Raw genomic sequence first — 14,687 nt, 5'->3', positions numbered from 1 at the left:
ATAAAAATCTATGATATACACACAAATAACCGACAAACGAATAATTGATTTGTAAAGTACTTTATGACTTCCTCAATGTATCACAACTCTAGAATCCTTCCATATAGACAGTCCTGTAATTTCCAGTCAGAAAGGTGTAGCATAATTTTCTAAAGGCACCTCTTGCTGCCGAATGATAAAATGCTATCATTGTTAATCTTTAATGAACTTAAAAACACATATGTAAGGCTGGAACGTGTAGGTTCATTCATCTTCAATATATCAATTCATTTAATTTCAACGAACCTACGACTCAAATTTTTTGGTACAATCCAATTTATACAAAGAAAATTTATCTATATATATTGGGAAATATTGGGAGCTTAGATATTATAGTGTACAAATACAGTTGTGTGTCCTCAACAAATTTGACAATTGGATAATTCTGATTTGCACGAGCTTCAATGACATCCATAGTATTTTGTTATTTTGTGACACGCTTCTTGAAAGATGATAAACTCGAAATACAAACATGTGCAAAAAATTAAGGAGTCAAGATCAAGATGCAAAAGACATTAATAATAGTAAAAATTAGAATTTTAAAATTTATATATATAAATATGTGTGGGTGTTGGTATGAATATGCACACACAAATAATCGACAATTGTATTGGATATATATACACACACACACTCAAATAAAAGACATCTAAATTAAAATTTTACTAGTTTTTCATGGGAGGTTCTAAGTCCACGGCTTATTACATCATTCCACGTTTGGACCCACCCTTCTTATTTTCAAAATTTTATATCAGTAGTCAAGAGAATCTTCATTATTTATTATTTTGTATATGACCGAGTAATAGGTACGATAATTGATTTTCATCTTACTATTATATTATTGTGATATTTGTCCAAAATTAGTATAATTACCTGTACAAGAAATGATGAAGAGAAGAACTAACGTTCGTGCCTATTTTTTCTTTTTAAGTCTTCTAATAAAATCGGATCTGATAAACATAAAACAAAGATGCCTGCACTTGTTTGTCTTATATAGATTAGGATTAGAAACTCTATCAAAGGTGGCACAAACATTGGTAGCTATTCTAGAACATTAAATCATGACAACTCTATAAATCACAATTTTAAATAAATTTGGAAAATAATACAATGAATAACATAGAGTATAACCAAAAATATTTATTATAGATTCTTTTTAATTAAACAGTAAGTTCAATACATTACATGAAATCACAAACTATTTTTAACTTCTATTCGTAGCTCCCTCCGATGTCTTTCTTTCTATTTTATCTAATTTTTTCCCTTTTCACTACAAGAAAAACAACATCAGACACCACTTATCAGACAACAGTTGAAAAAAAATTGTTGTCCCCAAATGACAAACTACGGTTTTATTTTGCCCTCCTATAACACCATTGTCTAATCAAAGGTTCATACAACGGTTATGTGTACAGTTGTAAAAAAAATAACAAAAAGGTGGAGTTTGCACAACAGTTTTTGAAAACTATTATCTTGATATGCTTCATACAACGGGATGAGTAACCGTTGTTAAAAGTTAGACAACGGGTTTTTAAATCTGTTATTTTAATACATATCACAAAATGGTGCAAGTAACCGTTGTTAAAAAATGCACAACATTTTCTTTAAACTATTGTCTTAATACCCTTCATACAATAGAATGGTTAACTTTTGTAAAATAGTAAACAACGGTTTATAAAAAACTGTTGTTAATTCAACTCTATAACAACAGTTTAAAAAAACTGTTGTCTTATAAATGTAAAGAGACAACAGTTTATGAAGGTGTTGTCTAAGCGATCCCGAGACAACGGTTAATTTAAAAGTCTTTTCGCTGGATGTTTACCTTTCAGAAAACGGCTTTTAAATGAGTCTCAGACAACAGTTCTAACAAGATAAAAACCGTTGTCTATTTAAAAGAAAACGTGGCACCATCTGATTGGTGGAAAATATTTCATCCGGATCGCTTAGTTCGCAAAATCTAGCCCATTGATTAACTTCACGTGGATCACTTAGTTGGCACTATAAGAGGCCTTGATTTTCTGAAGGTATCATACAACATTTTTTAAAAAAACTGTTGTTTGATATCGAATTCTTAAATTTTAATCTAGAATAATTTTAAATGATATTTTGAATGAATCAAACATACAGATGTTAAATTATATATATTTTAGTCATATAAAAAATTATAAAAAATGAAACTTATCTTTAATGACTTTATAAGGAAAATTCAGGAAAAGAACTACCACCCTAAATGAGATTCATTCCCGAATAAAAAAATATTTTTTTAAAATAATTGTTTAGACGATCCAACCATACGGATGTTAAATTATATTGATTTTAGTCATGTGTAAAATTATTAAAAAATCAAACTTATCTTGCATGACTTTGCATCCAGTAAACGTACTATTCTTTGTAATGAGATTTGTTCCCAATCAACAAAATTATTTTTTTAAATGATTTTTTAAACGATCCAACCATATAGATCTTAAAGTATATAGATTTTAATCATATGAAAAAATTATAAAAAAAAATTCAAACTTATCTTGAATAACTTTATAAGGAAAATTCGGTAAAAGGACTACTACCCTAAACGAGATTAATTCCCGAATAACAAAAAAATTTTCGAAAATTATTCTTTAGACCATCCAACCGTACTGATGTTAAATTATATGATTTTAGTCATGTGAAAAAAATATAAAAAAATAAAACTTATCTTGCATGACTTTATAAGGAAAATTTTGTAAAAGTTCTATTCCCTTTAATGAGATTTGTTACCTATCAACAAAATTATTTTTTTAATATTTTTTTGAACGATCCACCGTACGAATGTTAAAGTATATAGATTTGAGTGAAATGAAAAAATTAAAAAAATTCAAACTTATCTTGAATAACATTATAAGAAAAATTAGGTAAAAGTCAACTACTTTAAACGAGATTCTTTCCTGAATAACAAAATAATTTTTTAAAATAATTTTTTTGACGATCCACCTAGAAGAATGTTAAATTATATTGATTTTAGTCATGTGAAAAAATTATAAAAATATAAAACTTATCTTGCATCACTTTATAAGGAAAATTCAGAAAAAGTAATATTCCCTCTAATGAGATTCGTTCCCAATCAACGAAATTATTTTTTTAAATGATTTTTTTGAATGATCCAACGGTACGGATGATAAAGTATACAAATTTTAGTCATATGAAAAAATTATTAAAAAAATTCAAACTTATCTTAAATGATTTTATAAGAAAAATTATTTTTTTAATTACTACTACTCTGAACGAGATTCGTTCCCGAATAACAAAATTATTTTTTTAATTATTAACTTTATAAGGAAAATTCGGTAAAAGTACTATTACCGTAAACGAGATTCATTCCCTAATAAAAAAATATTTTTTAAAATTGTTCTTTAGACGATCCAACCATACGGATTTTAAATTATATTGATTTTAGTCATGTAAAAAAATTATAAAAAATAAAACTTATCTTGCATGACTTTATAAGGAAAATCCTGTAAAAGTATATAGATTTTAGTCAAATGAAAAAAAATCAAACTTATCTTATATGACATAAAAAGGAAAATTAGGTAAAAGTACTACTACCCTAAACGAGATTCTTTCCCATATAACAAAATAATCCTCTAAAATAATTTTTAGACCATCCAAACGTAAGAATGTTATATTATATTGATTTTATTCATGTGAAAAAATTATAAAAAAATAAAACTCATCTTGCATGACTTTATAAGGAAAATTCATTAAAAGTACTACAACCCTAAAAGAGATTTGTTCCTGAATAACAAAATTATTTTTCGATCCAACGTGTGAAAGTTAAAGCATACATATTTTAGTCATATGAAAAAATTATAAAAAAAATCAATCTTATATTTCATGACTTTATGAGAAAAAATCCGGTAAAAGTACAAATCCCTATAACAAGATTCGTTCTTGATCAACAAAATTATTTTTTAAATTTATTTTTTGGACGATCCAACTGTACAAATATTAAACTATATTGAGTTTAGCCATGTGAAAAAATTAAAAAAATATTTCAAATTTATCTTGCATGAGTATTACTCATCTACACGAGATTTATTCCCAATCAACAAAATTATTTTTTAATTAATTTTTTCGACGATATAACCTTACAAATGTTAAAGTATAATGATTTTAGTTATGTTAAAAAATTATTAAAAAATTGTAAACTTAACTTGCATGATTTTATATGGAAAATATGATAAAATGAGTAATATTTTTTATCGTAGGTAACCCATCACCGCTATCCTTTGAGTAAGGAAAATATGGTAAAATGACTAATATATATATGAGACTTGTTTCCGATTGTCTGAAGATTTATCAAACAACGGGTTTTACGACGTAATCCGTCGTTCGATTATATACGACAGTTTATTCTCACTTAACCGTTGTAGAACAAAAAGTCATACAAAGTCTAAGAAATCATTTGTCTACAAGTCCAATGGTTTTGTATTATTTCTATGAAACCATTGTCTATCGCAAATTAGTATTTAACGAAGTTTAAGACCTATTATTTCGGAATTAATGATCTTTAATAAATGTTTATATAAAATTTTTTTTTTTTTTTTAAAGTAAATAAAAAATTACATGAAATGAATATTTATTTGTAGGACAAATGTCACTCAAGTTGCAAGGAATGCTACATTACACCGCCATAATTAATTAATTATTTAATTTTATTAAAATTATTGAAGACATTTCAAGAAAGAATAAAATTACTCAAATAAATTATTTACATTTATTATTACTCAAATATTTTAATTTGAACAATTTTTAAAATTAAAATAATATGTAATATCTTTAAAATTGAATCATAACAAAATAAAAACACTAATTGTAGCCCATTTCTCGATGAATTGTTGAGGCGGTAGATGAAATATACAAGGGCTGCAATTCTAAATTTGTTTATTGATTGATGTTTTTTATTTCGTTTATTTTGTTTTGCTGGCAATGAAATGAGACTATGACTTGGTCTTTGCTTTTCTGAGTATTTTTTGGAGCTCTAGGAAATGAACGTTAGCAGTAGAGTTGTTGTAGGACTTTCAGTTTGGTTGTTCCTATTTTCTTGCAACCTTCTATTGTTGTGGCTCTATATTATGTATTTGCAGCAGCAGAATAAAAGTCATCAAGTTAGCGTCCATCTTTGCTTTCGCGTTTAAAATATACATATTTATTATTATCATAAGTCAAGTTATATTCCTATAATCTGGTATCAAAGCACAGGGGACATTGGTGGATGCCCAAGTTCAAGCCCAGGATGGCAACGGTAGAACCACGGAAAATTAAAGACGGAGCCATTAGCTTGAGCTTCCCTATGCTGACTAAGGGGAATTACACAACATGGGCTATAAGTTGAAGGTCAACATGCAAGCTCGCGGAGTTTAGAGAGCTGTAGAGACAACTGAAAAGAATCTGGGGGACAAAATTGATAAGATCTCTTTGGCGGTGATTTACCAAGGAATTCCTATGGACATACTTATGTCACTCGCTGGGAAACAGACTACAAAGGAGGAATGGGAGGCCATTAAGATTACGTGTCAAGATGCTGAACGCGTAAAGACTGCTAGAACTCAAACATTGAAGGCTGAATCCGAAGCAATAAGCATGAAGGAGTCTGAATCACTCGACGATTTATATCTAAAACTCAGTGGTTTGGTGACTTATATATGGGCTTTGGGAGAAACCATACCTGAGTCGTATATAGTCAAGAAATTGCTACGAGCTGTGCCTACGAAATTTCTCCAAATTGCCTCAACCATTGAGCAGTTTGGAGATTAGGAGATGATGTCTGTGGAGGAAACAATAGAGGAAACAATAGGGTCCTTGAAGGCGCATGAAGAAAGGTTATGAGGGATAAGTGAAGGAAATGGGAGTCAACTATTGCTCACGAAGGAAGAGTGGGCAAAACGAGAAAGGGGGGATGACAAGTTTTTGTTAACTGGGGACAAATGGCTGAAACGAGGAAATAAGAGAGGAAGAGACACTTTCAAGACAGAGGCCTCGAGGTAACTTTGAATTCCATGGAAAAGATATAATGTGTGGTGTTCATGATAAAAGCAAAATTCGGTATTTCAACTGTAGCACCTATGGACACTTTGCCATAGAATGTCAAAAACCAAAACGTGACAGGAAAACCAAGGAGGAGGCGAATTTTTCACAGATACCTGACGATGAACCGACTTTATTTTTGGCTAAGAAAGAAAAAAAAAGAAATGGTGTTTTTAATCAATGAAGAAACGACACCAAAATTGAGTAATGAATGAGTGATAAATAAGATGGAATCAAATTTATGGTATCTTGAAAATGGAGCTAGCAATCACATGACGGGATAAAAATCCAAATTTCGCGTGCTTGATAAAAGTGAGGTTGGACATGTAAATTTGGAGATGGATCATTGGTCCACAAAAAAGGGAAAAGGCTTAATAGTTCTTAAGTGCAAGAATGGGGAAGAGAAGATGCTTGGAGATGTTTGTTATATAGCATCACTGTGTAGTAACATAATCAGCCTCGGTCAATTGTCAGAAGAAGGTAATCAGTTGGTTATGAGAGGTGACTTCTTGTGGGTATGGGACTGTCAAGGAAATCTTATGATGAAGATAAAGAAATCGATGAAAAGACTTTATAAAATCACTCTCAACACCAGTGAAAACAAATGCTTGTTGTCAAATTGTGAGAAAGAAAGTTGGTTATGGCATATGTGGTTTGGACATGTTAACTACAAAGCGATGAAATTAATGTTAGAAACAAAGATGGTACAAGGCCTGCCCAAAATCATTCAACCGAAAGAGATATGTGAGGGGTGTTTGATGTCAAAGCAATCAAGAAATTCATTCCCTTTAAAATCGATTTTTTCTTGCAAGCAAACTTTGGAACTAGTGCACGGCGATCTTTGTAGCCCTATATTGGCAAACACAACTACATGCAACAGGTATGTGCTCCTCTTAATAGATGACTACACTCGTGTAATGTGGGCTTATTTATTGAGTCATAAAGATGAAGCCTATGGAGCATTTAAAAGATTTCGTTATTTGGTTGAGACAAATGATAGAAAGATCAGAACTTTTGGAACTGATCTCGGAGGCGAGTTCATGTCTAAAAAGTTCATTGCTTACTGTAAAGAAGCTGGAATAAATCACCATTTCACAGCCTCCTATTCGCCTCAGCAAAATGGGGTGGTTGAACGACACAATAAAACTATGATTGAAATGGCAAGGAGCTTTCTCAAAACAATGAAAATTCATGGTTGAAAATCTGACCCCGTGACAAGTGATATTAGAGCTGTGTTGATAGATTTCTGGAATCAACATCCACTACGCCACAAATGCACATAGGCAACCCCCACTATCCAGTTGCGTATGGCCTAAATTATGTTGCTTAAGGTAATAGGCAACACAAGGCAGGGGTTGCCAATGTGGGCGTGGTCGTAGAGCCTTATGACAACGAATTATGCAACACCAAAAAGCGTTGCATTATGCGTCATTTGTAATAGTAAAAGCATACAACGACAACAACAGTTAGTGTTGCTTAAAAATGAAGCCACCTTACTACAGTATCTTAAGTGCAAAGTGACACGTCATTTTGCCACGTCAGCAACAGTCCCTACTTTGGCACATCAGCAGTGGGTCCCACATTTGCCACATCAGCAGTGGGGGCCACTATTGCCACGTCAGGATTGGGTCCCACAATGTGTAATGCAACACTAATTTTAGTCATTTGCAACACAATTTTTATTTATATGTAACATCATGTTTAGACTTATGCAACACCATATAGAGTCAAATTCAACACTTCAAAAATGAAAAAAATTGACATAATTGTTCTGCTTTTACATTATTTGTGCCAAAGAAGGCATCCAACAGTCAATACAATAAGCATCCAACGAAATTTAAAACTTACTAAAGCGGTTCTAAAGTCTTATCAACAAGCATAGATTAAATCGAATATATATTTTGGGTCCAACTATTAAAGTACCAAATTCTAACTTCAAAAGAACAAATAAGCAATTTTTTCTTTTCTTTTCTAAAATAATATCACCTACTTATTTCAACTCTAGCCTCTCTAGATAACTCATCTTTATTTATCCTCAATGCCGCTGTTCACTTCCCATGCTCAATGTTTCCATTTTTTAAGGTAGCTCCGCAGATGCGAAGATACTGGCATGATATAAGATGTTGTCGCATACTTGTAAACAGGCAGCAATCATCCTGGGATTTTCCGCAAAATATCGTTTTATTTATCCTCTATACTGGCCTGGAGAGTTGCCTGACTGCAGAATGAAGCAAAACATATGAACTCCCTCATATAAACTAGTGTGTACCTGATTCTTTTGCACAGACCTTTGACCAACTTGAATTTAATCATTAATATTGTGCAAACTATACCTGGACTGTTAGTCGACCTCGTACCAGGTCCATAGGATAGGTTGCTGATATAGCAATAATTCCAGCACAAGCTCCCGCTCCAAGGTGTAAAAGAGGAGTTAGTTCCGCATCCTCTGCAAGCAAACAGTGAGAAAAACTATAAGTAATAAATTTCATGGCTCTGGAAATAATTGTCCTTTGTAGTTCACATTAGAATTGCTAGATAGATATACAGAAAAACTGAAGGCATCTGTTACCAAATTATAAGTCACCTACCCCAAAATACTAATATGTTAATAGATGGCTTAATTGGTCGTTTATCTTCAAGAAATACATAGATAGATCTAACGGTTTCTACAAGTAAATAAAATCAAATACATGATCTTTATGATTTACACTACTTACCTAAGGATCTGGTACTTCGTATGTAAAGAATTTATAAATCTCATTTAATAAATTACCTACCTGACCAGGTCCAAGCACGGATGATACTTAATGTCCCTCCTAAGACCTTCAGGGAGATTTCTAATCATATCACATGTTCCTCATATTTAAATGCATTGCCTGTTTTTTTGATGTTTTCGCATGCAAAAACACCTATATTCAAAAGTAGATAACATATTTACAAGTTTATTATAGGGGCATATGAAAAGAAACATATATCAACTCACATGATTATACCTTAATATTAGCAATCAATATGGTGACTAGGTTGAGTCCAGTCATAAAAACAATGATGATGAACATAATTTATAACCATTTTGTTGTGCTCTCCAGATTCCCAAATGTACTGTTTCAATATTTTATAATGCATAATAGTTCATAGGCTTCAAGAGCACTATAAGAAAAAAAAATCAAATTCATAAAAATAACAGTAAAAAGAAATTACCTAAGAGTCATGAGACCCCAAAATATAGGATAAAGGGTTTTCTCCAAATGACTTTCGTTAATCACAAGTTGAACTGTCCATTTAAAAGCACCATAACCAAACTTGTCATCAGACAGTAGACACACAAACCTCGCTTATTTGTTCTCTCCCCATAAGAGTCGTCTACTATCTCTCACCAGGTGCCTTGCTCCATAAAATTTAGGTACACAACTAATTTGTGATTTCATGCATTATTCTGTCAAGCACTTAGTAGCCCTCTGGAATATTTCTAGCAAGTACCAACATGCTCCCACCGCCTGCACGCATTAAGAAGATGGTTTATATTTCATAATTAATTTACTAATTCAATAAGAAGCAAAATAATAATGCATATCTGTATTCATCAACCACAAGTAATGTACAGATCACAGTCCCGAAGATCGTATTCCATGAGGAGTGGAAATTTGAGAACTTACATGTGAGGCGACAAAATACTCGATTAAATTTAGAGCTATTGCCCACCAAACTGTACTAAAAATTGTAGCCAGAGAGGTTTAGCATTCGGCGCAATAGGTAAATAGAGTGATAGAACTTTGGTTAGTACTGGATAAGAAACATTACTAGTAATATTATCATCACTTCTGTTGTCGAACCCTTTTCAAGTAAAGCTGGGATTACTATCCATAACACAACCTGCAATATATCGAAGTTTTTGAATTAATTCTTTGATTTGAGTATTCTTAAATCAAGTTTAAAAAAGTATATTGGTTGAACATGTCAAAAATATTTTTATTATCAAAATAAATTCTAATAGAAATGATACAACAAAAACAAACCAAAAGACCCCATTGAAGTGCCACATTTTGTTTCATGTAACTTTACCGTTACAAAGTGTCAAAATCTTCACTCATCCAACTAGCAACATCATTATTTTGATCTTCTTTGAAATTTCTCTACCATTTGAATTTGAAAGATCGAACAATACTAGACTGTTGACCTTGATTATAAATTTTAAATTCCCAAGAACAGACCCATGAAAGTACAAATTTTAAACATAACATTTTTAGAGGGGGGAATCGTCTTTCATAGTCGGTGGACTTAAAATATATTTTGAACAACCTTAAACATTCAGTGGTATTTGGAGTAAGTATTTCTTCAATTGCCTCGAAGCAGTCCCGCCATTGTAGAAGCCAAAGAGAAAGTTCTTGAAATTGATTTTGGTATTGTAAAATAGATACGAATAACTATTTTTTTTGATTTTGGATAAAAATAAATTGTGCCATGCTTGTTCGTAATCCAAGTAGGAAACTATGGAACAATGGTTTAACTTTTTTGAAATTTGTACGAAAAGATTTGGGAATGTGAAGTTTCTCGCCTACTAACTGTTGAAACTATATTTAATCTAAGCTAGTATTTTTGTTTATTAGGAAAATAAATAGCTGGCTAACATGTTTGTTGCGGGCTGAACTAGTCTCTGTTTAGTTGGAGAGTTTGTAGGAGAGTCCTTTCTTATCTGGAGTAGTAGAGCATTATTAGGAAGTGGTAGTTTATCAGTCTTCTCTTTATCATCTGTAACTTTGAGTCTATCAGTTTAGTTGTAAATACAGTGAGTTTATTTTTGCCTGCACGATCTCTAATTTCATTCACATATATCTATACATATAAGTGTCTGGTTTACATTTGGATCCTACATTTGGTATCAGAGCTTCTGTTTTGTATGCCAAAGTACATGCCAAAAACAAGCACGATGGAGACAGTAAAGAGCAAAGATGGTTCAGTAGGATTAACCTATCCTATGTTAACCAAGAGCAACTACACGGCCTGGGCACTCAAGATGAAGGTATATATGCAGGCGCATGGCATATGGGTAGCAGTTGAACCCATCAACACAAAAGAACCGATTGAGGTTAAGACGGACAAGATGGCGTTAGCTGCAATATACCAGAGTATCCCCGAGGATGTACTGTTATCTCTAGCAGACAAGGAAACTGCTAAAGAAGCTTGGGACGCAGTGAAGATGATGTGCCTAGGAGCAGACAGGGTTAAGAAAGCAAGGATTCAAATGTTGAAAGCTGAATTCGAGTTCTTAAACATGAAAGACTCGGAGCTGATTGATGATTTCTGCATGAAGTTGAATGGGTTGGTCACTAATATAAGGGCGTTGGGAGAAACTATTGATGAAACATATGTTGTGAAGAAACTGCTGCGATCCGTTCCGTCCAGATTCTTACATATTACGGCTACTATCGAACAGTTTGGAGATCTCGAGAAAATGACAATAGAAGAAGCAGTGGGTTCTCTTAAGGCGCATGAAGAACGACTACGGGGAAAAACTGAAGTTTGTGGAGAACAACTTTTGTTAACCGAGGAGGAGTGGAGAAAACGGGAAAAGAATGAAGGATATTTGCTGCTTACACGGGAAGAATGGCTGAAAAAAACCAGCAAAGGCGATGTGGTTTCAGGTATTAAAAACTTAGGTGCTGGCGCTTCTCGTGATGGAGGACGCTCAGTACGAGATAGGAGGGAGATAAAATGTTTCAATTGCAATATCTATGGCCACTATGCAGCTGAATGCCGTAGGCCAAAACGAGAGAGAAGGAGGGATGTTAAAACTGAAGCACATCTAACACAAGCTCAGGGTGACGATGAGCCAGCATTGCTATTGGTTGAACACAAGGTTAAAGAAAGGAATCAGCTGTTGCTAAATGAACAGGATACTGTGCCAAAACTAAGTCACAATTCTGATAAAAGAATTGACTCAAATGTTTGGTATTTAGATAACGGGGCATCTAACCATATGTCTGGTTTTAGATCGAAATTTAAAACATTGGATGACGAAGTAACTGGCCTGGTTCGTTTTGGTGATGGTTCGACTGTAAGTATAAAAGGAAAGGGAACAGTTGGGTTTCAGTGTAAAAATGGTGAAGAGCTAATGTTTCATGACGTGTACTTCATTCCGGATTTGTGTAACAATATAATTTCACTTGGTCAACTTTCAGAGAATGGGAACAAAGTAATCCTGAAGGAGGACTACTTGTGGATATACGATGGTCAAGAAAGGTTGGTTATGAAGGTACAACGATCAGCAAACAGACTATACAAGATTACTCTGGAGACCGTACCGGATCCTATGTGTTTAATGAGCAAACGGGAGGAATTACCAAGGCTTTGGCACGCACGTCTTGGCCATGTAAACTACAAAGCAATGAATATGATGTCTGAAAAGGGAATGGTACGTGGTTTTCCTGAATTTACTCAACTAAAGGAGATATGTGAGGGATGTTTAATGTCAAAACACCCAAGAAAATCTTTTCCCAAACAATCAGAGTTTCGAGCAACAAAACGTCTAGAATTGATTCACGGCGATTTGTGCGGTCCTATCACACCGGCAACTAAAGGAGGCAACAGGTATTTTTTCCTCTTGGTAGATGATTACACTCGCTTGATGTGGATATACATGTTAAAAACTAAGGATGAGGCACTATGTGTTTTCAAGAAATTTAAAGTAATGGTCGAGAATGAGTCAGAAGAAAAGATTAAAATTTTCCGGACAGATAAAGGAGGGGAATTCACCTCGAAAGTGTTTGTAGAATTTATTGAAAATGAAGGAATTATACGACACTTCACTACGCCCTACACTCCACAGCAAAACGGAGTTGTAGAGCGTAGAAACAGAACAGTCGTTGAAATGTCTCGTAGTATGTTGAGAACAATGCAGGTGCCATCAGAATTTTGGGGTGAAGCTGCTCGTCATGCAGTGTATGTACTAAATCGATTACCGACTAGAGCTCTTTCAGAAAAAACTCCCTATGAGGCGTGGACCAGAACAAAACCAGATATAGGACATATCAAGATATTTGGTTGTGTAGCATATATGAAGCTACCACAGGTGCACACAACAAAGTTAAGTGATCGAAGTAAGCCAGTAATCTATTTAGGTAAAGAACCTGGAACGAAGGGCTATCGTCTATACGATCCTGTCTCTGGAAGTATGCACGTAAGCAGGGATGTGGTTTTTGCAGAATCAAAGGCTTGGGAATGGAATAAACAAGAAGAAAATTCAGGGAAAATTGGTACATTCATTCTGATAAACAGTGGCTCGAGTTGGTCAAGTCAGGAAGATTTTGAGAGCCATGAGGCACCAGATACGCCACAGACCTCAAACACGAGTACAAGGTCTAGCCATGGGACACCTAGTACGCCACAGTTTTCAAGTGCGAGTACAGATCCTAACACCACAGTTTTTCAGCCGAGTGCAGGGTCTGGTAGTACTCAGTCTGTTACGAGGGAGAGCAACACACAAGAGAGTGATGTTAGTAGTCAGCCAAGACATTTTCGATTACTAGGTGATATATACAATGAAACAGAGGAAGTTGAAGCTGAAAGCGAGTTGTTTTTCATGGGAATTGATGAACCAAGTAGTTACAGAGAAGCAGTCACTGAACAGGTTTGGAAGAGAGCAATGCAAGACGAAATTGATTCGATAGAACGGAACAAAACATGGGAGTTGGTTGAATTACCAACAGGACATAAGACAGTGGGACTTAAATGGGTTTTCAAGTTGAAAAGGGACACAGAAGGGAATGTCATTAAGCATAAAGCTAGGCTCGTTGCGAAAGGGTACGTGCAGAAACAAGGAATTGATTATGAGGAGGTATTTGCGCCGGTGACACGACTTGAAACTGTGAGGTTATTACTTGCTTTGGCAGCCAAAAACGGGTGGCAAGTCCATCATCTAGATGTGAAATCTGCTTTTCTCAATGGGGAATTGCAAGAAACAGTTTATGTCGAGCAACCGGAAGGGTTTGTAAAAGAAACTGGGAAACATTTGGTGTACAAGCTAAGGAAGGCGCTTTATGGACTCAAGCAGGCGCCCCGCGCTTGGTATGCACGGCTGAATAAATATTTGGAGAGTTTGGGTTTTGAAAAATGCCCACACGAGCATGCCGTTTATACTAAACGTGAAGGGGATGAAGCTTTGGTGATTGGAGTGTATGTCGATGATTTGTTAATCACTGGTATGAACGCTACAATTATAGAAAAATTCAAGGTTCAAATGAGTCAAGAATTTGACATGAGCAATCGGGGTTTGTTATCACACTATCTTGGCATTGAAGTCAGTCAAAATGGAGAGTACATTGAACTTAGGCAATCTGCCTACGCTAAGACGCTACTCGAGAGAGCAGGTATGATTGATTGTAATGCAGCCAGGTACCCGATGGAAACAAAATTGACGTTGCACAAGGATAGCAAAGGGAAACCAGTGAATGCAACACAGTTTAAGAGCTTAGTCGGGGGTTTAAGGTATTTAGTACACACACGCCCTGACATAGCATATGCTGTTGGGGTTGTGAGTCGATACATGGAGCGTCCAACTGCTCTACATCATAATGCTGTTAAACGGATAT

At 34.2% G+C, this 14,687-nt stretch overlaps 1 pseudogene; it reads right to left on the bottom strand.

Annotated features, from left to right (window-relative positions):
- Nucleotides 1-8,872: 8,872 nt before the first annotated feature.
- Nucleotides 8,873-10,151, bottom strand: LOC141696360 (cyclic nucleotide-gated ion channel 4-like; annotated as a pseudogene).
- Between the last annotated feature and the right edge of the window lie 4,536 nt (nt 10,152-14,687).

Source organism: Apium graveolens, chromosome 11, assembly GCF_009905375.1.
Source record: "Apium graveolens cultivar Ventura chromosome 11, ASM990537v1, whole genome shotgun sequence".
NCBI lineage: Eukaryota > Viridiplantae > Streptophyta > Magnoliopsida > Apiales > Apiaceae > Apium > Apium graveolens.
Note: the sequence above shows the minus strand (reverse complement) of the source record. Positions and strands in the feature narration are given on the sequence as shown.